The sequence below is a fragment of the Ambystoma mexicanum genome, chromosome 6p, assembly GCF_040938575.1.
Source record: "Ambystoma mexicanum isolate Mex_15411 chromosome 6p, UKY_AmexF1_1, whole genome shotgun sequence".
Classification (NCBI taxonomy): Eukaryota; Metazoa; Chordata; class Amphibia; order Caudata; family Ambystomatidae; genus Ambystoma; species Ambystoma mexicanum.
Genome location: NC_090935.1, coordinates 47,921,761 through 47,944,244, shown reverse-complemented (window position 1 = coordinate 47,944,244; position 22,484 = coordinate 47,921,761). Strand labels below are relative to the sequence as shown.

Below are 22,484 nucleotides of genomic sequence, written 5' to 3'. Positions count from 1 at the left end.
CCAAGGGGACGGAAGGACACTCATTAAGCTCCAAATGGGGTATTCTTTAGGGATTCCTGTGGCAAGGCTGATATGAAGAATGCAAGTCACACTCCAAAATGGGGTAAACTTGAGATGAGATACACTTAATAGAGAAAGTAAAGGAAGACGTTTGTGGAAAATCAAAGCGCACATTTGTTTGGGGTTATAAATATGTCAGCATAACACGGTTTTTTGTGTACACTAGGAGACATAATAGGATAGTAATAATTTAGCTGGTTATCAGAGCCTAAAATCAAGCAATTGATGTCAATCAGGCAAGGATAAAAAAAGTAGACGAAAAAAGATTCTTACAGTGTCAATAATAAAAACAGCAGGAGAGTAAGAATTGATATAACCATGAACAAAGGAATAAAGACAACAGCATTGTATAGGTTTTACAATTGGTTAAAGAATAGTTTTTATGGTAATGGGGGCGATTGATGGGGCTAGCCCGAATTGATTGTTGTGGTATACTTGATTAACAGAATAAAAGGTCCATTAAGTATTGACAGTTACAAATGACTTGTCATAATGGGAGACACACCCCTGCTACACTTGCATAAGACATTAATGAGATATACACCTAAGATTACGAAATATACCGCCGAAATGGGTAAAAGGCACAGCTGATCAAATGTTTATGCCTTGGCCTCAAGAAGGTTTGTTAGCAAGAACTGCATTACAACATATGACAATATACTTACATGCTGCATACACAGAGAAGATGTTACAGAAAGGGTTAGCCATTTTAGAGCTATGGAAAATGTATCAGAGCGAGAAGTAAGACCCATGCGTAAAGGAATGGATGCTTAATCAGCATAAAAAGGAGGATGCAATTACCTCGACTCCTCTTTCTCCTTCTGAAAACAAAAGTACAGACACTGAGAAACAGGAACTCTATCCTTTAAAGGAGTTAAAAGCGAGGTATGTTAACCCAAGATACGAGCCTCCCGCTTACAACAGAGAAGACAACATGGAAGAAGGCAAGATTAAAGAATGCAAATATATGTCAGCACGTGATGAATATAAGGCGTGTGATGAACGAAGGGATAGATAGATATAGAGGGAGAAGCTAAGAGACCAAAAGAAGGGAAGGACACAGTCAATGAAGTAACAACAGTGTAGAATGAGTGGATAGGAGGACAGATTAAGTAAGAAGGGAAAGGGTAAAGGGTAACAACAGTTAAAAGAGAAGAAAGAGAGGAACAGTAAAAGAAGGAAAAGGAACGAGAAAGCATACAAAGAGAATGAAATAGAGAGGAAGAACGAATAAGCTATGATGAACAAAAGAAAGAAAGAGAATGGAGATGAAACTCGATGAAATAGAAACACAGAGGGCCTCATTACACGATTATTCGCACATGATCATCAACAGTATTAGCATTCCTGTCTCCTCTGCCGTCAAGACCTTAGGAGTCTACATTGACGCGACACTCTCTATGACAAGACAAACCAGCGCCATTGCCTCAGCTTCTGCTCTGACTACCAAACTCATCTATGCCATAAAACCCTACCTCACCACGCCCAACTGCCTCTCCATAGCCAGAGCTACTATAGGAGCCAGATTGGACTACTGTAACGCCCTCCTGGCAGGCACCTCATCAGAAAACCTAAACAGGCTCCAAATAGTGCAAAACAATGCCCTCCGTGCTGCACTACACATTCCCAAAACTGACCATATCTCACAGGCCAGAAGACGCGTCCACTGGCTCCCAGTCAAGGAAAGGGTCAACTTTAAAATCCTCACCCTCACACACAAATGCATCAACCACACAGCACCCCCCTACCTATCTGTATCTCTTTCGCAAATCCCTCAAAACCACGCTATTCAGCTAACTCCACCTTCCCTTCACCCACTTCAGCTCGCACACATCTGATACGAAAAGTGTTCGACAAGAAATGCTTCCTGTAATGAAAATTGCTTTGTAACCATCTTCCTTCCATTGTAACCAGACTATGTATGTATTCATGTAACAGCGCCACGATGCCCCCGGGCTGATGTGCGCTTTAAAAAAATCTGAATAAATAAATAAATAAATAAAAATGTCTGCCATTGCCATGAATGCACAGGGATTCTCTGGGGCTAGTTTAGTTCCTTTTTCTGATGAATTACCAATTCCCATGCAAGAACATGACGTGTCTATGCCACTATTGTATTCTCTGCAGATGCCAGTTAACATATTAGGACCTGACCTGATGACAAATCTAAACAAGCTGATATCTTTTACTGACAAAGGGATAGTGTGTTCCACTCCAGAGATGCATTACATAAATGTAAGATTGCATACTAGCATTCACAGGCCAAAAGGCACTAGGAGGAGTTCCTTTAGACCCAGAAGTATTTTTGTATGGAGTTACTGTTCTGTTAATGTGGTAAATTATTAAGAATACCCGACAAAGTTATATTTAGGCCAGAAATACCTATAGATGATGAAGGACAGGTGATTCCCATAGAATTAGAGTCAGCAGTGGTCATAGAAGAACGAGTGGTTGTCCATGGAACAGATGATGAGGGAAGAGCATGGAGAGCAGTGATAGCTCTTGGTTAAGAATATAGGGCCTCATTACAGGGACGGCGGTAAGGGTTTACCGGTAGCGGTATTTTACCGGTACCAGTAAACCCTTACCGCCTTACTACGAGGTCCCTTTGCGGGTTGGAGAATTTAACGCCTGCTTTTTGCAGGCGTTAAAAACCAACCCGCAAAGGGACCAGGGAGCTAATTACGGCACTGCAATTTGCGGTGCCGTAATTAGCACCTTCCCCATTCCCATTATGCCCTATGGGAAAAAATGGGAATGGGGAAGGGCAATGGGGGAAGGGGGAATTACCGCCCCACCAACCTTGGAATAGGGCAGTAATTCCCCTTTCCACCAAGGCGGTGCCGGTATTTTACCGGCATGGACCAAGGTGCTAATTGCACCTTGGTCCACTGCTGTCCGTGTAATGAGGCCCATAGACTAACAGCCTTGACAGATGAAGAACTGTTCAGAGCTGATTATTCAGAGGATGAATTTGTATTTTTCATAAGCCTCACTTGCTGGATTAAAGTAGAAAATAGATAAATACCACAGAGAATGGCATTGGAAAAAAAAGAAACCCCCATTTTTCGAGGACGATTTAGAAAAAGTGGCAAGCATTTTGTGGACCAGTAGTCCATATGACATTGGGCTAATGAGTGGAGCCGGAGCAATAAAAATGAAGCTCAAGCCTGGAGCAATTTTGCCACGGGCAAAGCAGTACCCCATGTCCAGAGAGGCAGATGAAGGTATATTTGAAACCATTTGCACTTTAGTACAGCCAGGACTATTGGTGCCATCAGAATCTCCATGTAACACAGCTTTGTACCCTAAGTAATATTGTTGAAGCAGTGTTTTCTCTGGTTCCAAATTCAGCTATGATACTGTGTAATATTCCAGCCAGAGCCAAGTATTTTACAGTAATAGGGCCTCATTACGAGTTGGGAGGTAACCATGGCGCTATTAGCGCCATGGCTGCCTCCAAATCCTTACCGACTCCGCCCTGGTGAATGGAGCTATTACCACCCAATTCCAAGGTTGGTGGGGGTGGTAATTCCCCATTCACCAAGGCCCTTCCCCATTCTCATATGAGCCCCCATAGGGCTCAATGGGAATGGGGAAGGCGCTAATAACAGGCCCGCAAATTGCGGTACCGTTATTAGCTCCAAAGTCCCTTTGCGGGTCCCGTCCTAAACGCCTGGTAAAACCAGGCGTTAAGTGGGGACCCGCAAAGGGAACTGGGATTACCGGCACCGGTGCCCTTACTGGTGCCGGTAATCCCTTACCGCCCACCTCGTAATGAGGCCCATAGACTTCAAAAACGCATTTTAATCAAATACTTCTTCATGAGGACTCCCAAGATTTTACCTCATTTTCATATAGAAACCAGCACTGGAAACACACAGGACTTCCTCAGAGGTAACTGTGAGTCCCCCTCGATCTTTTAATACAGCGCTTCAGATGGACCTGAGTAATGAACAGCTTGAGAGCACAATAATTCAGTACGTAGAGGACATACGAGTGTGCAGCGAGACAGAAGAAAAGTGCAGAAAGACTCAGTTCTACTAATGACAATACTAGCAGAGATAAAGAGAAATTAAAATATTGCCAGGAAGAGGTTCTGTACATAGGACAGCCCATCTCTCAAGAAGGGGGCAAAGTGACACCTGAGAGAGCAGACGCAATCATGAAGGCTCCTAAACCAGAGACAATGAGGGAAATGCAACAATTTTTAGGCCGCTGTAATTATTGCAGGGCCTGGGTTTTTGATTACAGTACATCTATTCAATCACTTTTAAAATGACGCAGGAAGCACAGGTGGGAAAAAATAAGATAACATAGACATATGTAATGACTGAAGGATTTGAAGAATTAAGAAGAGCGATCAGTACAGCCCTTGTGTTAGGAATTTCAAACTATAACAATGAGTTTTATCTATTCTCAAACTCAAATGGAGAAGTAATGACAGCCGTCCTCACACAGAAGACGACATTACGACATGGACATAAACCATTAGCCTATTATAGTGGGATTTTAGACCCAGGGCCTCATTATGACCCAGGCGCTAAGTGTTTAACAGCGCCGTAAAAGGCTGCAGCGCCGTTAAACTCTTAGCGCCTAATTACGAGGTCCTTTAAGGGCTGGTTTTACCGCCCCACCAACCTCGGAATGGGGTGGTAATTCCCCATTCCGCCATGGCGGACTCCGGCATGGGCTAATAGCACCATGGTGCTAATAGCACCATGGTTTAGCGCCGGAGTCCTAATGAGGCCCCGCATTACACGGTAGGTGGTAACCATGGTGCTATTCGCGCCATGGTTGCTGCCGGTATTTTAGCGTGTTCGCCTTGGTGGATGACGGAATTACGGCCCTACTCCAAGGTGAGCGGTGGCGGTAATTCCCCATTCACCAAGGCCCTTCCCCATTCCCATTTCTGCCCCTATAGGGCATAATGGGAATGGGGAAGGCGCTAATTACGGTACTGCAAATTGCGGTACCGTAATTAGGCCCAAGGTCCCTTTGCGGGTTCATTTTTTAACACCTTAAAGCACCACCACGCAAAGGGACCTCGTAATTAGGCGGTAAGGGTTAACGGTCACCGGTAGCATTACCGGTGACAGTTAACCCTTACCGCCTTCCGTGTAATGAGGCCCATCCTTGTGACCAAGTGTTAACTAGTGCTCATTTTGCAATTGAAAAGGCTGCATTACAATGGGGTGCTCAAAGGCCCAGATACCCCGGGTTAGGAGCGTTTTACAAATGCTAAATAAATAAATATGTGACGTTATTCATCGAGCAATCTTTACTTGCTATTTTAGAGAAGCCCAAAAGTACATTGACTACAAAGAGCATCAGGATATGAGGTCATTATTTCGACCCTAGCGATCAAAATTGTTATATGTAGAGTAGTGAATCCAGCAACATTCATGGTCTTGGGGACTGTCGGACCCAGAAGAGTACAGCATTGCCAGCCCCTCTGAAGTCATGCGAGCAGGCTGGGCACAGAGAAAAGTACCAAACCGGGTCCTCAAGTCACCATAGGTAAAGAATCCGACAATCCCGGTGATGTGTGCCCAAAGGTCCTACTTTTCAAAGAACCTTACACCATTCACAGATCGCTCCACTTAACCCTGTTCTCCCCTCTAGATTTTACCCCTCAGGTGCAATGACGGAGAGGGCAGTGGTTTACAATGGCAGGGCGCAGGTGGTGAATACACGGCACCCACAATGCAATGGGGTGCCGCATGGAGAAAGATATAGCACCAGGCGGCGGTGACTGCAGCATTCTACCAGGGCATAGGGCACAGGGCCCTATAGAGATGACTAAATTCCCTTAGGCCCTGCAGCTATGATACTGGTGGCATTCCCAAAGGCAACAGAGCACCACCAAGGCCCAGTAGAAACTCCTGTTTTAGTGGTGGTGAAAGCAGCAACCCACATGGGCATCACTGGATAACAGCACCTGAGGCAGGCCAGCCCACATCAATAGCGTGAAGGTACTGTTGGGCGGGGGTAAACCTCAGGTATACTGGGCATGTCTGACTGCAGTAGCTACACCCCTGTGTTTTATACATATATTTATATATACATTTATATGTGTAAATGGACACAGAGTGTTGGTGCGTTCATTGTTGTCTGTTGAGGTTATATTAAGATGGAGGGTATTTACGGATAAGAAGATTAGGGGTGGGTATTTTACCATGACATGGGTGGATTAGGTTAGATGACAGCCTGCCAGCAGCTGCCTTGTGACAGGGGCCGCCCACTGGCTCCATCCTCTGGCCCAGTCTCTGAATGCGTGGCGCCAGATGGGGAGAAGGGATCCGTTACATCAGTTCACCTGGGGGGTCCCTCCATGAACCCTTTAAAACAGGGCGGCTGGATAAGCGGGACAACTATAGGAGAATCACGCCAGGATAGGGGATATTAAGAATGAAATATTATAAGAGTGTTTAAAATGTAAGTGTTGAAAGTCTTCATTAAAAGAAGATGTCCCCATTGGGGCCCATAAAAAAACTACTCAGATATCTGGTGTCATTAGTGAAGGTTTACAAGTGTCTATGGTGTGCTAAGGAACTCAGTGGATAGTCTGTCTCCTGTAGTGTAGAGTAAGGCAGCAATAACCTTTCGCTTGTAGGTTACCCAGCACCCCCTTCTTTGTAGCAGGTTTGTGGGGGGGTATATAGTGGTCCCACCATGGCTTAGTGGCAATGGTCAATGCCAGTGGCCCAGGGCCCAAATAAAGTCATTGCTATACAGGCCATAAAGGGCGTGATGGCAGCTCAACTGCAGAGTCAGTGGGACTATAATACCAGCAGAAACCCTATGAGGGATGTTTACAGGGTACACAGGATCCACTGTCCCTGGATTACCATTGCTCCCTGATTGTCTTGTAAATGTACCCACCTTGTTCCCTCTAACACATGCTCAGCGTTCCGATTCTCTAGAGCTAGATCTGTGCTATATAAAAACACAAAGACAAGTACAAAACCTTTGTTTTAAATCCCCTAGTGGGATTGGTGTACTGGCAAAACCCAGCCCTGCGAATGAAGGATAGAGTGGTACCCCTTTTTTCTACACTGAATTCTGCTGGATGTTTGGAAGGTAAGAAGATCCATTTATCTGCTGGAGGAATTTGGTGCCGAAAACCCTTGTAGCTGACCCTGAGACCTAGTAGGGCCAAATTGGCGGGGCTGGTGTCTTTTGCCCATGCTACATTTGTTTTTCGAGTGGTGGGCTTCCTTCCCAGGTCTTCATTGTCCTGCTGATGGCCCTCATCTCCTTGGGTCAAGCCTTCCATCCTGGGACTATTTTCTGGGCCATTTTACTACGGTTTACTGCCAAGGTCTGCCATGTGCAGGTTCTTCTGACATTCTGGAGCAATCTCTGTCATTGATTTCACTTTTGGTTGGGGGTGGGGGTACTACTCCAGTGAAGGATGGTTGTTCTTCTTGTTGGCCGTCAGGGTCCTCGTTGACACGTAATTCAATTCCCTGCGTCACCAGATCCTTTGTTTTGCCCTGTAAGAAAAGATTCTTACTTACCATGTTGTTTTGCCTTCTGTGAACCAACTTTCTGGAAGCAAACACTGCAGGTACGTACCTAGCAAAGACTTTGCCTGTAATTAGGATCCCTACACACAGAAGTGGGCTACTTGAATGATCCACACGCCAGCCATTAGTACGATGATGATGAATGTGGGTTTTATTGGCCTTCTTTAACATGTAAGTAACATGCATGTTCCTCTTGTAAGTATGATAGATCCACCAGTATATACATACCTTCAGCTCAGATACAACTGTTAACCATCACGCCTAGTACACCACCCATGCCCATGTGCGTCGCCATACATCCTCTTCCTTACACTAACATCACTAAAATACCAATGCCTGAAATTGCAACAGAAGGCTGCTGCCTGCCACAACATCAAGCCCCTTTATGGGACAAATAGAACCAAACCCGAGCCCCAAAATTAGACCCATGTTATATTGACCAATCATTATTTTTCTCTAAAAAAGCTGTGCATAGAAAAGCACATTTAAACCTGCAGAAAAGAAATGAGCACACACTGTCAAACATGCATGTTTCATTTTTAAAATGACTAACCTTTTAGCCTGCCCCTAACCTCTGTGTGGTGCACGGATTGTGATTGGTTGGCTGGCTCAGCCTGCCCCAGTGTCAATGAGCTTATCAGTGGGGAACCAAGCCCATTCCTCAGATCCATACCTGAACTCACCTGAAGACTGCTGAAGAGATGGGCTGATGCTGAGGGCCCTGCTGTGGCCATACTGGCCGGGCTAAGGGCCCTCTGTTCTTTTCCTCTCCACTTCTCTCAGCTGGAGGAATCCCTCACTTCCTTTGCTTCCTCCAGCCCTCCTTGCTGGACTGCCTACCCATCACTGCTGGACACCCTCACCCCTGCAGTTCCTGACCAACCTGGAAAACTACGCAGGGCCCTGAAGTAATGGAGGGTATGAGCTATCTCTTTTGGCCTTTGAATTGAGTGGCTGCTTATTCATGGGACACATTGGATCACTTCTAGCCATCCAGTCCATACCGTCCTATGTACATGCTAGCTGCCTGGACCTTGCTGCTCCGCTGAGCTGACCAGACCCTTCCTATGGGCCTCATTACGACCCTGGCGGTAAGGGGTTAACGCCAGCGTTAGCTGCGCCGACCCCTTACCGCCAACTACGAGGTCCCTTAGCGCCATGGCGCTTTTAACACCTGCTTTTAGCAGGTGTTAAAATCCATGGCGCTAAGGGACCATGGAGTTAATTACGCCACCGTAATTTACGGTGGCGTAATTAACGCCTTCCCCACTCCCATTATGCCCTATGGGGCAAAAATGGGAATGGGGAAGGGTAAATGGGGATTGGGGACTTACCGCCCCGCCGACCTCGGAATGGGGCGGTAAGTCCGCCAACCACCATGGCGTAAACGTAGTTTACGCCATGGTGGTAAAGTCACGGCCCAGGCGGTAACTTACCGCCTGGGTCGTAATGAGGCCCTATGTCTTGCTGAACACCAGCCATTGCTTCTGCAGTGTCTGGCCTCATGGGTTACCATTGTAGGTCTTCCTCAGTACCAAAATCAAATTGTCTGGGTGATGGAGGACACAGACTGGAGATCCCAGCCCCTGACGCGTCAGACCCAATACTCCCTGATGCACCTGCTATACCAGAGTCTTCGTCACCGGAACCAATACCATGTGCACACTTGACTAGGCTCCTGGACCCTGAACCAGTAGCTGGCTGTCCTCTCCAGGGACTCCTGGCTCTGGGAGCAGCAATATCTCGACGCCCCTTTGCATATCCTTCTTAAGTGCTGTGAGCCTTCAATCACTCTGCAACTAGATGCAGGGATGCAGGGTGACTGATCCTCAGACCTTATGACCTGTATTTCTTCTGTGGGGGCCTCTCTCACTCCTGCTGCATCCTGTGTTGCAACTGTGGGTCATAGGTCATACTTCATTTGCACTTACAGCTGCGGCATGCCTATTGGGCATGTCCCATTGGTCTCTATGGTTCTTAATTAATTGACTTTTGATAATACCTTTTCATGAACAACAGGACAATTACCTGTGTTACTCTGCAAGCCCAGGGTAATGAACAGTTTTTAAGGAAAATGTTGGTTCCAAATTTGTGTTTGTTGTACCTGGAGACACAAGCAACTGACCGCTGTACAGCCACCATACAGGATATATATATCTAAAAAGGAAAGCCAGGAAAAAGGAATACAAATGAAATAATCATTAAGTGATAAGCGTCGAAACCAAACAGCACTCTCTACTGAAACAGAACAGTGACCGCAACAAAAGGAAAATATGTCTGAGCAAAGAAGTAGTGTGCAATGCTTTAGACTTATTCCCCAAAGCAGGACTCACATAGCAGCACCAGAGAGTGCCACCTGAATAATCCAACCCTAAGATCAGGCAGGGGACTTCATCAAAGGGTACTGGCGAGTTGGGGCATCAACATTTCCAGGCAACAAAGACAGCACACAGGGGCCCTTGCAATACATGAATGAAAGCAATGCTTCCACCAAGGCTGGAGGAGCCCCACAAGACACCCTTCATGGTGATGGACGGTCACTTGCGAAAAACCCTCCCCCTCTTCTCCAACTCTCGACGCCCACTTTTCAAGTCTCAGGGCACAGCCTATTATAGAATTGAATTAGTGCGGACGCAAATTACAAAAGCTGACTTCCGCTATACGAGGTGACCCGCATTCAATAATGCGCACTGTTTACCCTCCCTTTGATAATCTGGGCCCATATGGTTGCGTAACGAATATCAAATGTAGCGTTTGCCTTATCTTCCCTTAGCTTATCTATATTTCTGTTTTAAAGGCTGGGGTCACAGGTGATGCGGAGGGCTGCATGGCTTCCCTACTGACTTTTCCTTGGAGAGAAGTCTATGTTGGCTGTTTCATTATACACATTTGTGCACCTTGGAAGCGTCTAATGTTGGATGGACTTAACAATAAAGATCTGAGACCCAAATAACCAGACAGACTAAAGGAATATGGCAAATACTACTTTATTATTGACAGAAAATAAAGTAGGGCAATCTGGCGAACATCAGGCTGAAGTCTGCACACTCATACACAAACTAGTTTATACGGAGGTCTTAAACCCCAATGTACGTCACCTATGACGCCATTCTATGTGGCAAACCATACTACCAATCGAAGGGAGGGATTGGTTATGGGAGCATAACTACTTATAGGATACATAAGTGGTAATTACATCATTGGCTGCCCCATATCTAATAGGCGTTCCTCGAACCACCTCTAAACACGCATAATGGTGATTATAGTGGAAAGATGGCAACATTGTATAGCATGCTGTTTCATAGACCCTCTGATTGGTTGGCATGCTATCCAAACCTTGGACAACCGGCTCGTTAGCAGCACGTAAGCAGAATGGACCCCAGGTGCTGCAGTAACGTCAGACTACACCCCGCTTTACCAATTAGTCCATCATCTCTCATCGGTCAGGCCCCAAGCCAGGGCTTATCGTTTGTACTGCACCTTGCATCCTGTTCTCTGTTCTGGTACTTTTCAGGGTGTGCAGGCACATCACTATCTTCATCCAAAGTTTAATAAATAGCCCTTGTTTTTAACTTCTGAATCACGTGTGATGAGACCGGAAATGTGTCCATTTCGACCATTTACTCACTGTTATTTGATTCAATTATACTGGGAGTCATTTCTCCTCTTGGTCTCTGGAGACTTGCTCACTCCATCTTGTATAGACGTTATACACTTTTAATTGTTCAATACTTTGTCCTTGCAGATGTTTCTTCTTTCCTTAATCTAAGAGAAATGTCTTATACGTACATGGCTTATACTTTTGACTCCCCTTGTGCCTTGCAATTATTCCTTGAAAAAGCATCCTTCATCTTAAGCCAAAAGACTCCTCTTTGTGTTGCACACAAAGCTGCTCTTCCAGCGTCTTCTGACTCTGCAACCCTGCTCTGTCTCTGAGGTAGCTTGAATGATTCTAATACGAGTCCAACGTCCATCTTCCCATTATGGCCGTCCTATCCACGTTATATTTTCCTCTAAAGCAAACTTCTCGTCTCATCTACCTTGCGTTTCTGCCTATGTACACTTATTGGTCAGCAAGTTACTTTATCTTCTTTGTATATATGAATTTGTTGGGCCTCTTTAGGACTCTGGCGCTAAACCATGGTGCTATTAGCACCATGGTCCATGCCGGAGTCCGCCATGGCGGAATGGGGAATTACCACCCCATTCCAAGGTTGGTGGGGCGGTAATTCCCCATGCCGCCATGGCCCTTCCCCATTCCCATTTTTGCCCCCTAGGGCTCAATGGGAATGGGGAAGGCGCTAATTACGGCACTGTAAATTACGGTGCCGTAATTATCTCCTAGGTCCCTTTGCAGGTTGGTTTTTTAACGCCTGCTTAAAGCAGGCGTTAAAGTGCAACCCGCAAAGGGACCTCGTAATCAGGCGTTAAGGGTTTAACGGCGCCAACACCTTTTACGGCGCCGTTAACCCCTTAACGCCTGGGTTGTAATGAGGCCCTTTATCTTTAAGTATATGTTTCTCTCGTTACTTCAGTTATCATTTTCAGTCTTACGTATCTTCACATTGTTTCAGTGCATCTTCATGTGTGTCCTTCAAGAGGTCACTCTGCCCTTGTCAGATTTCACTTATCGCTCCGTTATGTCCAATGGTGTGTGCTGTCATCCTTCCACTCTCTCAGTTCGAGGGTACAATCGATACGGTTGTCTGAGTACAAATCATCTCCCATACAGTCGATGCGACATTGGAACAATGAACCGTGTCCAACATAGGGCTTTTCTCCTGCTGTTCCAATATGACGGAGGTGAGGGGGCAGGATCTAGGGATAACGTGTCTACCTGTTCCTCTACACATTAGCTACGAAATTAAGACAATGATAGCAGTCACGAATGAGCCAATGACAATGAAAAGCGTAGCAATGTTTGAAGTATTTTAGGTTTGATTTCACTAAGGACCCTGGGCTGCCACTCTTTCCAGATTAGAGGAGGAACTGAGATCTGCCATAGAACTGGAAAGTGGACGAGTCACACATGGGGCTGGATCTGCAGGTCATTAATGTTGGGATTATTAGCAAAGAGAAAATCGAGAGAGAGCCACCCAGGTGTGGAGGCTTCTTAACACATTGATCAAGCAAGTCTGATGCCATCTTATCTTTAGATATGGGAATTCAAGAGTTGAAGTCCCAACTGATGATGAAATACTGAGCGCCCAGACTATTCCAGCCAACAAAATATGATGAGGTGCTAAAAATGTAGCTCATTCCCTGGTGAGTTTGAGCAGGACACCAAGGCCAGCTTGGTTTGGCCCAATACCACAATGTATAATGGTACACCTCCACATAGAGCATCAGTGATGGTGAATGGTGTAATGAATCCTATGGACTCCTCACTAATTCCCTGCCTAAAGACTCCTGGGTGCCAGGGAAAGGCAGATGCTTTCTGATCTTGACCTTGAGGGTGGTGCTCTGTGCGAGGGTCACCTGGGAGGAGAAAAGGCCCACAGGAATGAGAGGACTCCGTGGGATGAGACGCAGGGAGGATGGCTCCGCAATGCCAAAGTATGTAATGACTTGTTGTAATAACCATCTGGCTATTCCACAAAAGATAGATATAAATACGGGTAAAATGAATCATACATGCCTAGGCCTTGGGAGAAATCAAAACCTTTCTAGATTTCGAGAGAGTTATAAAACTGAACTCCCTAATACCCACAGGTGCAGTCAAAGAAAATTTACACCAGCTAAAAGAATTGCCTTTCACTTTACAAACCAGACAAATTACCAATTCTTATAGAATTACTACAAAGAATGTTATAAGGAACAAATTAGGGTTTGGAAGTAGAACAACACAAACAAGAAAATCTGATTTTTCTATTACGGTCTAAAAGTCCCAGAATTCTGGGACGAGGAAAATGGTTAAACAAGTGCAATGTTGTAGCAGTGGTCAGTTCATTAATGTAGATGACCCACACCTGAGGGAAGCAGAGAGGCTTACAAATCCCCCTCATGTGCAGGCCATAGAGTTGGCTTTGCCGGTGAAGAGCAGAGGAAGCCAGAAATAGAAGGCACATAGTTCGAGTTGGCAGCCCAGACAGAAGCTGGAGGAAAGAGAAGACACCGGGACCACTGCATGGCAGATACCAGCAGCCGGTCCTGAGATGGTCCGTATCCCCAGAAACCTGAAGTGCAGAGGTCGTGCAGCGGGAAGCGTGCAAAAGGAAGGCTGTCCCCCTTGTGACTCGTTCTGCAGAGGCTGCGCAGCAGGATGCATGCAGGAAGCTGTTTCGGGTGGCTGGCTTGCACTTGTGAGCCTTGAGGCCGTCTCAGGAGGCTGGCACGCACCAGAGGGCCTCCGGAGCAAGAGGATCGCCAATTGGAAGTGGAGTGGATGAAAGCAGACTTACCGGAGAGGTTTACCAAGTCGAGAAGAGCCAAAGCAGCAGAAGTCCTTTGAGATGTGAGGGGAACAGAGGCGCACATCTAGACCTGTGAGTTCACAGATTGTCTGTGAACCCGTAGCGCTCTGTCCCCGCTTGCAGGTTGGAAGCAGGCGTGCAAGTTAGAGACACTTGCGTATAAGCATGATGAGTGCAAAGGAACGCTGGCATGTGAGTGAAAGTAATCCACACATTTGTTTTGAAAACCGAACAGTTGTAAAATAGCAGAGACAGCACTCATGTAAGAGTGAAATGGTTCCCAGGTTATTTCTGAGTATCTAACTAGGAAAAAGCAGCGAAGACCTAACATACAAAAGCCAAATGACTAATCTTGAAAGTGGGAGTTTGTGGAAAACCCAACCAACTGTGGGGGCGACTTTATTAAGAGATGTCGACAAGTATTGCCCAAGCAAGAGAAACTGAAAATGAGACAAACCCAATCTGGCCAATATTGCAAACAGCAGAAGGGGTCTAATGAAAGGGTTATAAACACTGGAACTAAGTGTGCACATTAAATGCAACATCTGGCACAGGTTGGGACTCCCACACCTTGTCAAAACCAGGGCAGAGGCAGGAAGAGACCCTATCCCTGTCAGTCATGGGTTGCTTGTGAAGTGGAGGAAACACGAGTGGCAAAAAAGGCTGCCCTTCTGAGAACAGATATCCAAAAGGAGAGGAACATCATTTGCAGAAAAGTATTAAAGAGTATTAAAAAGTATTAAGCCGTCATGGATCATTCTAAGGAGCAGGAGCTCCTCCAACAATGCAGGAGCAGTGCCCTCCAGGCTTCCGTGTGTCCGAGTACCCGCTGCCTTGAAAGGTAAACCTGCGGGCTTATTATTCATTTGTTGAGGCTAACAGTGTGCTACGGAACAATCATGTGGAACTCTTTACCAAATCCTCTCAGAGCGGAATTCTCCTTCTTGGCCTTCAAGCGCAAAGTCAAAGCCTGGTTATCTGCCCAAGACCTGCCTTGACTCTAACACTGGCGCTAATTTGTAAGTAATTATCCTCTGACTGTTAATATGTATATAACTTGTATATTATCCCAACTTGTCCTTGTTGATTGTACTGTACCCTTGATTCTGCTTGTATTTTTTACCATGTCTGTAACCTAAGTGATGTGCCCGTATGCCCTTAGGCCTGGTGCGCTATAAAAAGAATAAAAATACAAATAAAGAGCATCAATGTGAATCTTGTCTTCCCTGAAAAGATGTTGAAAGTCTTGAAGCTGTCATTTGTTGAATGCTGTGAACCTGTGGTAACCTCTTGGCAGTTGACATTGACCATAACAAGCACTTGTTATTGTGAAACGATGCAGAGTATACCCGGGTGGCAAATGTAAGGGTGGCATGGTATCATAAGTAAGACACTGACACAAAAGGTACAATTTGTAAAACCTTTATTAAAGTTTCAATGGGGTTGGAGAACCTCTTACTTTAGCCTATAGCTAGGATGGGAGTAGTCTCGACCATCAAACATTAAATAAAACAGTTCTAGTGGAATCCGTCAAATCAAAATGGCCTTTGCTAACAAAACCTAATGCCTGCCCTATCTCTTGTACAAAATGTGAATATATGTAAAGGAAAATCATTGTTCAAATATAAAGAATAAATGTGGCTGAATCAGCTCTCCTCCTCACGTCAGACAGCACGGAGTAAGGCGGTCGCCGTAGACAGGATGACACTCTGGCTCGGGTTTTTAACACATAAACAGTTCCAAAACGTGGATCAAGGCCCGCCTGGCCTTCCACATTGAAGTCTCTCTTTTCAGCTTTTCAAACAATATTCAACAAAAAGTTTACACCGGTACCCCTTTGTCGGGCTCAGATCTCAAAAGTTCACATTATTTGCAGGGGGCAAACTTATTACACTTTGGGTCTTCCTCAGTCGGGCTCAGACCGTTTTTGGATGTCGAAGACTTTCGAATGTGCGTGGCTTTCTTTACAGACCTCTGCAGGACCACTTTGACTCAAAGTTCAATGTTCAGCTTTTTACCCTCCCCTTCTCTCGGGGTTCATTTTGATCACTTTGCTTTTACAGTTCATTTGCTTTATCACTACAAACAATTCACCTTTCATGGAGACTTTTGAGTGGGCTACTTCCTTTTTGCCGGACCACTTCCGTTCACAGTTCGTTCACAGGTCTACCCTTCTTCGCGTCTCATCGACACGCGTACAACCTTCACTTTGCAACTTCAATCTTTCCTTAACACACATCAGTCTCTCAGGTCACTTGCCAACTCACCAGCTGTGTGTGTTTCTTTCTCCTCTTTACAGTTTTCCAATTCACGAGTCAAGGTTAGTACCACAGTTAGTACCACAGACTTGGCCTCGCCTCCTCAACTCTGCTGTTTACCCAGAGGCAACAAATTCCGATAGGGAACTCCTGGGGTTCTTGACCCGCTGCTTTCGTCCCTTGGTCCGTCACTCTGCTCCAGTAGGTACACCTTCGCCCCAGAAGTTCTGCTCTTACTTGTATTGCACCTTGCTCAGAGTGTGTCTCTATGTGTCTCTATGTTCCACCTTTTATCTTTGTGAGGAGATCTAATTGGCGTCAGGTGTATGTACTTAAAGTCAAGTGCCTGACTTAGCCTGACCCGATTAACGGGACATGTCCAGTGAAATGTATAAAAGTTAGTCTTTTTACTCTCAGTCGCCCTCTTCCTCGGCCTAATGTTAGCGTAGAAAGGGGGAAGGAGAACAGGTCGGTCGGGAGGGCTAGTTGAGACCTCAGATAATCCTTAAAAATGGGATGGGTTAAAAGTATTAAAAAAGGGGGGGAACCGCGTCTCACCATTGGCTGCCTCACACATACTCCCGGAAGACCCCTCACCCAGGTGATCCTCCCACACTGGTCCACCCACAGGGTGTGGATCCCAAGGCTATGGCCGTGCCCTGGCCACCTGAGAGAGAGATCCCAAGGGACTAGCAGGTGAGACACCCTTTGGTTTCTCACACAAACCTTGGGCGATTGTAGGCCTGGCAAGGAAGTAGGCCGGCCAGGTGGAAGTTGGAGAAGTGCTACCAGGTGGTCCTGACAGAGACATTTCTTACGTTGTTAGTAGTACTGGCGGAAGAGCCAAGCAAGGCTGTTGTAGAGAAGTTATATTTTCTGGAGTTGTTAAAGTGGCAAATCATCCAGGCCAATGTAAACAGTGTTCCTATTGAGGAACTAAGAACCTGTTCCAAGAAGACTCTAATAATCTACATGTTGGAACTTTCTCTTGACAAGTTGACTTTACATCAGACTATGGGCCTCATTACGACCCAGGCGTTAAGGGTTAACGCCGTCGTTAACCCTTAACGCCTATTCTGATTTTAACGGCTGCTTTTAGCAGCCGTTAAAATCCATGGCGCTAACCTGCCATGATGCTAATTACGCCACCGTAATTTAAGGTGGCGTAATTAGCGCCTTCCCCACTCCCATTATGCCCTATGGGGCAAAAATGGGAATGGGGAAGGGAAAATGGGAAATGGGGATTTACCGCCCCACTCACCTTGGAATGGGGCGGTAAATCCGCCATCCACCATGGTGTAAACATAGTTTACACCATGGTGGTAAAGTTGGCGCAATTAGCGCCTGGGTCGTAATGACCCCCTATATTGGAACTTTTTTTGCGAAGCAGGATTTCCTTCTGTTCTTTTCTTGAACTGCGAGGCAGAATCATGTTTAAAATCTAAGGAAGGGGAGTTTGCCCATGTTGTGAAGAGAGACTTTGGTTGCTTTATTTCCTTGTTTATTTGTTATATGTTTAAGTGTGAGAGAAGGGTATCCTTTGTTAGAGTGTTTCCTTTCGTTTATTTTAGGCCTGGAAATCCTCATCAGGGTAGGGATAGTGAGGTGTTCACGCAACCTTATATTATAATAATATACCGTTTGTTGAGAAAACTTCACAACGTGGTCCGCTTCACATTTCTGAACCATCGCAATGTGCATAGCTCAAGATAGCATATCCCTCTGTTAGCACATCATTTGCACCCCATCTGCGCTATCAATGAGCCACGTTCCTGTTATCACCAATATCTGCAGGTCTTGAACCATGGCGACGCAGGGTGTGTTGAAATGGCGAGCGTCAGTTGATGTGGCCGTACCCTCGAGTTTCCCTCCCAGGGCTATATGCTTGAGGGTGGTTCAAAATGCCTCTTTTTCATGAATGCACAAGTAGAAGGCGCTTGCAAGAAGGGGTCCTCGACCTCTATAATGGTCTCAAGTGAGTCAACATTTCCCATAACTGAAGACAAGAAGTAAATTAAGAAATTACACAGATGCTGAAATGACCCTAAAATACTCCAATCTCCTGAACTTCTAACCCATCCTGAACAGGCACAAATGTGCATGTCATGGTCCTTGATTCACACACCTTTTCAAGTAGGCCGGGCATGAGTACAAAAGGAAATGGGGGTTCCCGTCTGCTTCAACTGCCTCCTGTCCCGACCCCTTTACTGTGAGCACCAACCTGAGCGAGAGTGGGGAATGCCGGTCAGCCAAGCACAGGAAAGTGCAGAATGCACAGGTGAGTGGATGGTGGTGAGGTTCTGCCACTTGCGCCATGTGGCTCTTGGAGTAAGTGGCTGTCACAGCTAATGTACAGGTGAAGCCCCTTGCAAGTCGGTGTGTGTGGGGCATTCCTTTCAACTACTCCATTCCTAGGCCCTTCCGTGTGGTGAGCACACACCCGGGTAAGCATGGGGGGATGGCAATCAGACTTCCAAACATCACATCTTACAATCCTCAAACACTGTCTCCTGCTTCAAAGTCCCTTCTAAAACTCTCAGCCTTCTAGAACTAAACCCACAATACAACACAACACAACACACACAGAGGTCTAAGGTGAACGTGTTACCAACTTGAACTGTGGTGTGCAAATTCATACAACTTCCTCCTCATCAAGGCTTCAACATCAAACCCTTGTGCCCAGGAAGGACAACAATACAATCTACTTGTACCAAGCAATGTGCCTATTTAATTACCATGGACTATCCCACTCACCCACGCCCCATCCCCTTCAGCAATTATGTTGTGCAGCATTTAGCAGCATTATGCTTCAAATACAACACCTGTAAGAGGATTCAATTCAACACTACAGCTAAGTCAATGCCTAGTCTGGGATACTGAATGGAAACCCTTATTGATATCTTTATGTCCAATTCATGCGTTCTGGATGACTACCCCTATATAACACCCCTCTCTTGGAATCCTCCTGACCCCACTGAGCCAAGAAGTAGTTCTGTTTTGCAAGTTTAAAAGGTTTATTTGATAATTTAAACAATAGATATATATATCACACTTTATAATAAATTAATAATTGGATATCACACTGAATCTGAGCAGTAATCAATAATGGAAAGTCTGGCACTAGCACACTTCTTTATAATCAATGATGAGTGGTTATAGGATGGATAAGATAGCAACAATACTTTATGGTTTCAAATAGATGCAAGGTGGAATGAAAATGCAGTACAGAAAATACTCAATATGCGTTCAACAAAACAATGTAATCACTTTTCTCTGGCAATCCCCTCCCCCCTTTATGCAATGCAAGGAAATGGAAGGAAAGCACACAGTTCTCAGAAATGCAATCAAATGTAATTCAGTTCACCCCAGCAAGCTTAGACTACAGAAGTTGGAAACACAGGCCCAAAATGCTTTTATATGTGCTGGCAATGAAGTGAAAAATATGCTAAAATGCTTTTAATTCCCTCTAGAGGTTCAGGGTGAGTGGTATCTAGTTAATATTAGTCCAGACTCACTCTAGCAATGATTCAGGGATGATTGGCAGGTTAAACGAATTTTTTCTTTAACGGAAGGCAAGCAGCAGCAGATTTTTACACGTGGAGAAACTTGCAAATCGCGGCAAAATGTCAAATCGCGACAGAGGAACTATAAGGACTAGCAATATCGTTTTGGGGTCCTAGGACAGCCTAGGATCTCAGCTTCCAGATGAAAGTTACTGCAAGTCTCTAGGACAAACGGTCACAGAGATATGAGCAATTAAATAAAGGTCGTTTTTCAGATTTGAAATTTTAAAGTTCAGAAAGACAAGTGACAGCTAGCAACTAGAAAATGACAGGTGACAGTTAGGAGGCAGTTCTACTTAGATTAAAATAGATTGAATTATATTATTTTAACTAAGAGATTGGTTCTGCACAGTCTTGCTAGGTACTCACACTATATTCTTGAATTAGATGGGCCTTGCCACGGATCTGGTCAGGTTTTAGACTGGACTCTGGTCTGGTCTCTGCACTTCACAGTGATCTGGGTCAGCTCTGTTCTGGTCTGGGTCAGCTCTGGTTCTGGATATTGATAGATTTGAAGTCTGGATCTTTCTGCACAGCTTTCTCTAGAGATTGATGGAGGTAAAGTATGAATTTTCCAGCAGAGCGTCCCGCAGCAGATGGAAATGAATGTCCCTATCTGTCCTGTCTGTCTGCGTTTATCTGTTTTTAAAATGGGTGTGTGTGCAGCATCACTAGACCCTACCCCTCTACACTTGCCATTGGCCCAATTCTCCCCTCTCCCATGATTGGGGAAGGAGCTGTGAGTCAGAGTGATGCTGTAGGTTTTATGGGTCAGAGGATCCTCCCCTGTCAAATTGCACACAATCTATATTTGATACAAAAAAACATATTTGCACAAGTACACATTCGTTTAGAATTACACGCACCCATCACATATCACAGGAGGTATACCCTGTCCAAATCTGCTCTTCCTGGGGGCTTGCATTCAGAAATGGCAGCATTTGCACTTTTTAACTTTATTTGCAATTTCGGACATTAACCCAAATTTACACACATGTGCGCAAGGAGTATGGACATTAGTTGATGAAGTGTCAGATTTTTCACATGCACACATTTTGAGTAATATCCTCTTTTCCGCTAAAACCCCCCTGAACATACCACGGGGTCCTAACACGTCTTAAAATGTGGGCAGAAAAATCACAAGAATTATGGTATCATTTAAATAATTTTCACAAGTCCGTACTATGAGTTATTCATCTTTTTCTAAAACCATATTCTGGCTATAGAGGTGTGTCTTTTCGGGTCACATGGTACAGAAACCAGTCTTTCCAGTTTCTGCCAAGCTCAGAGACCCTGCCCCTCCCAGCTTCTGCCAAGAGGAAGCTGTTTTACGACATCTGCAATAAACCATCTGCCTGGGTGAAGGGGGTTGCATTGTTCAGAGCTCCTGTATTCTGTGGGGGCTCCCCTTAATTCAATTATCGGAGAGACGGCATATCCTTAGTGTGGCCAGCAGGAAACAACCAGGCCTGGGAAGTTACTTGTGAATCAAGTTTCACTCCTGATGGGGGTAGTTGCCAGGCAAAATTGGAATCTCTTTAAGCCTTTTTTTAGCCACATGTCATTTCTGTTCCCCAGTTTTCTGCATTCAAATAACTAACAATTTTTTTACATATGCAGCTAGAATGCTGATTCTAAGTTTAAAACTATGACATTTAAACAATTGCAGCCTATGTGACACTCAAAAGTAGGTCACTCATTTCTTTTAAACATTTAGATTTTTAGTGTCTTTCAGTCCAAATTTACTTAAACTGCTGAAATCCACAGCTCAGCCAGTCTTGTTATAAACCTTCAAGTCACTTCAGAATATAACTTTACATTGTATCCACCTCTCAGTAAGTCTTTCTTTGGCATGCTTTGGGTTCATTTTTTCAGTTTTAAACAAAATCTGGTGGTTTTAAAACGCCGGCTTTCTGATAGTGGTGAGTACTGGTACTGCACCCATTTTTGGGATTTAAGAAATGAATTCCCCACAATTCTGGGTTGCTTTTGGCAATCAGCATTGCCATTCCCAATGGTTTCAGACTACTGTGTGGGTAGTCCAATGGTGATTTTAGGCAGTGCCCTTCTGTGCCCATAACATTGGTAAAAATGAGTGGCAGCCTATTCTTCATGCATTTCCCTGTGCATTTTCTGGGAAGCTCTGGCCATCATGATGTTTTCCATGTCAGTACTGCACAGTTATGAGGTAGGGCTCGGATGCATGGATAAAAACATCCCACACACCCCAAAATAAACGTCTGCACAGTTGGGGTTTACTAAAGTATGTGGGACAGGGGTAACCCCTCGCCCAGTGAGGCCAATAGGAATACACAGATGAAGGCATTTGCAGGACATAACATAACAGATCTATTTGTAAAGCGAACATTCATCCCCACTGTTCAGAGGTATACATGAAGTGCCCCAGTTTACCTTGTGTATTCTGTGCTTCTTAATTTTGACCAAACTCAGAGATTCAGAAACTGTGTATTCAGGTCTGGAAAAAGCAAAGATTATCATATGATTAACTCATCTTCAATAAGACTGATCACAACGATATAGAATTAACTTTGAGAAGACATCCACTAAAACATTATTTAAAAAGGTCAAAAAGGGAGCTGCTTGTGTTCTCCCCCTGCACCATAACCCCCACCCAATCACATAAACAGGAGACCACAT

The 22,484-nt window shown here is 45.0% G+C and overlaps 1 protein-coding gene across 1 annotated transcript in view; it reads right to left on the bottom strand.

The window, feature by feature from the left end:
- The window catches only part of LOC138511193 (zinc finger protein 84-like), a 604,912-nt gene that overhangs the window by 536,261 nt on the left and 46,167 nt on the right, over positions 1-22,484 (bottom strand). The window contains exons 2-3 of the mRNA XM_069626714.1: positions 22,239-22,302; positions 20,196-20,368 (exon numbers count right to left, since the gene is read on the bottom strand). The gene's annotated coding sequence lies outside the window, so the exon portion shown is untranslated. The remainder of the gene's footprint in view (positions 1-20,195; positions 20,369-22,238; positions 22,303-22,484) is intronic.